This window comes from Protobothrops mucrosquamatus, unplaced genomic scaffold, assembly GCF_001527695.2.
Source record: "Protobothrops mucrosquamatus isolate PMUCROS unplaced genomic scaffold, P.Mucros_1.0 scaffold967, whole genome shotgun sequence".
NCBI lineage: Eukaryota > Metazoa > Chordata > Lepidosauria > Squamata > Viperidae > Protobothrops > Protobothrops mucrosquamatus.
In genome coordinates, this window is record NW_015387210.1 from 149817 (window position 1) to 152500 (window position 2684).

A 2684-nucleotide genomic window follows, 5' to 3' on the forward strand; every position below is an offset into this window, starting at 1 on the left:
TTATACTCTTTTATTCACTTGCAGTATAACCAGGGAATATAAATATAAGTCACTTATATAATGATTTCCGCACACAATTTGGTAAAGTCTTTGGATTTCTATGGAAATAGTAATGTCTTTCTATGGGACAGCAACAGAGCTGAGTCTGGTTAAAATCTGGGACAAAACAACAGCCCAAGAGCTTTCTTTTAACTTTAACAGTATTCCTTCAGGGAAAAAAAAATCCTCTGCCCATGCATACTTGCCAAAATAAGAAAGATTTTCCTTAATGTGGTCCTGGATTGCTGCCTCATAAATTGAATTCTTCAGAATAGAATAGAGCTGGAAGGTCTTCTGGTCCAACCCCCTGTTCAAGCAGGAGACCCTATACTATTTCAAACAAGTGGCTGTCCAGTGCCTTCTTAAAAACCTCCAGTGATGAAGCACGCACAACTTCTGGAGGCAAGCTGTTCCACTGGTTAATTGTTCTCACTGTTAGGAAGTTTCTCCTTAATTCCAGATTGCTTCTCTTCTTGATTAGTTTCCATCCATTGATCTTATCTTGCCTTCTGGTGCTTTGGAAAATAAATTGACCCCCTCTTCTTTGTGGCAGTCCCTCAAATACTATCATGTCACTCTTAGTCCTTTTCTCTCTAGACTATCTATACCCAGTTCCTGCAACAGTTCTTCATATGTTTTAGTCTCCAGGCTTTTGATCATCTTAGTTGTTTTTCTCTGCACTTTTTCCAAAGTCTCAACATATTTTTTGTAATGTAACCAAAACTGGATGCAGTATTCCAGATGTGATCTTACTAAAGTTTTATAAAGTTGTGCTAATACTTCATGTGATTTTGATTCTGTGCCTCTGTTTATACAACCAAGGATTGTATTAGCTTTTTTGATTGCTGCTGCACAATGCTGGCTCATATTTAAGTGACTGTCTACTAGGATTCCAAGGTCCCTCATACAGTTACTGTTTTTGAGCCAGGTTTCACCTGAAGTATGTAGAAAACTCCTGGACATTCTTCATCTTTGCCAGTGCAAACTTTGCTAAAAACCATCTTGTTACAAGTAATGATGCTTGTTCCAAAGGATCAAGAGAGTGAGTGCAAAGTGGTACTTCTAGAGCTATTGGAGGAAGGTTCAGAAGGAGCTTAAGAATCTTGCCTCTTAAGGAAAGGATTTACTGCCTTGAAATAACTATCTATGGAGGATGAGAGAAAGTTTGGAAATGGAACCAACTTAAGGATAAAATATTATTACCTTTAATTAATTTCCCCCAAGTCAGAGCCATCACCCAATTCAGGGACAATGGTGCACATTTCTACAGGTGAAATAAGTATCACTGAGATCAACTTATTATTATGGTTTGTCACACAGTCAGCCAGATATTCAGACTGGATTTGGCATTTTTATTCACTTATTGAGTCCTTCACAATAAGTGGGATTGGCAGATGTTGTTGTATAATAATAAAGGTATTATCGCAGGATGTAAGCTGTTCCAAGCCTTTTGCAATTGACTGATGGTGATTTGTCAATCTTATGGTATTCAAGTGGTGCTCCAGATGTTTTGGCATTGTGTCTGAGGAGTCTACCGCTACAGGTACCATCCTTGCTTTTTCCCCAGAGTCGTTCTATTTCTATAAGCAGTTCTTTACATTTTGTGATTTTTTCCAGTTTTTTTCCTCTTCTACAGATATTCTCCTGTCCCCAGGTATTGCCATGTTCATTATCTAGGCTTTTTCCGTCTTTCTTATCAACAATTGTTGAGTCAGGGGTGTTATTTGGCAGGTGCTGGTCTGTTTGAATTTAAAAGTTCTAGTCCACTATATTCCTCATTTTTCAAATACTTTGTTATTTTGTGGTCCCACCAGTTCTTACTTGCATATGAATGGTATTTCTTAAAGATACTCCAATTCACTGTTTTTGGTATTTTGTCATGTCATTGTTTGTAATCAGTCTCTATGAACTTTTTTGGAGAAGCTACTACAGGGTTCACTGTTTTTTCAGCTTTGCAGATGGCATTTCCTGCCTATTGATGTCTCCGTCTCCGTCGTCTCCTCCTCCTCCTCCTCCTCCTCCTCCTCCTTTTGAAACTTTGGAGCACTACTATATTGCTACTATTTTTATCTCCTGACTTTCTCAAAAGCAGCCTGATATTAAGCTGCCATTGCCTAGTGCTGCTATTTTTTGAAACACCAAGAAAACCATGAGGCAACCATTACTCTCTTACCAGACCAATTTGAATGCAGAAAACAGCATTAAATCTATGTCCTGCCATTTGATCATGTTCCTATGTGTAGACTGAGTTCTCAAAGATTGGTGCCTCTAAGAGGACAGCTGTAGAACTGTCAGTTTCCTGTCCCTTTGTTGTATTTTTAAAGAGTTGTGGATTCTTTAAAGCAACCCCTTGACAAGATGCCACAGTAATTGATCCTCTACAGGGCATAAAATGAGAAGTTGGACTGAGGAGGCAGAGAAGATGTGAAATTTCCCATCACAAAGATGGGACTACCTTCAAGTCTCCAAAGAGTCTACACAGCAACAGGTATGATTAAAAACACAGAGCAGTGCTTGGAAATAAATCAGCTCAACTCTAGATCTCGGATGACATCTGAGAATCACAGTAATCTGGAGCAAATTTCAATATGGTGAAGAATCACTGCATGAACTTGCTTTTAACATATTTTGATGTATATTATCTC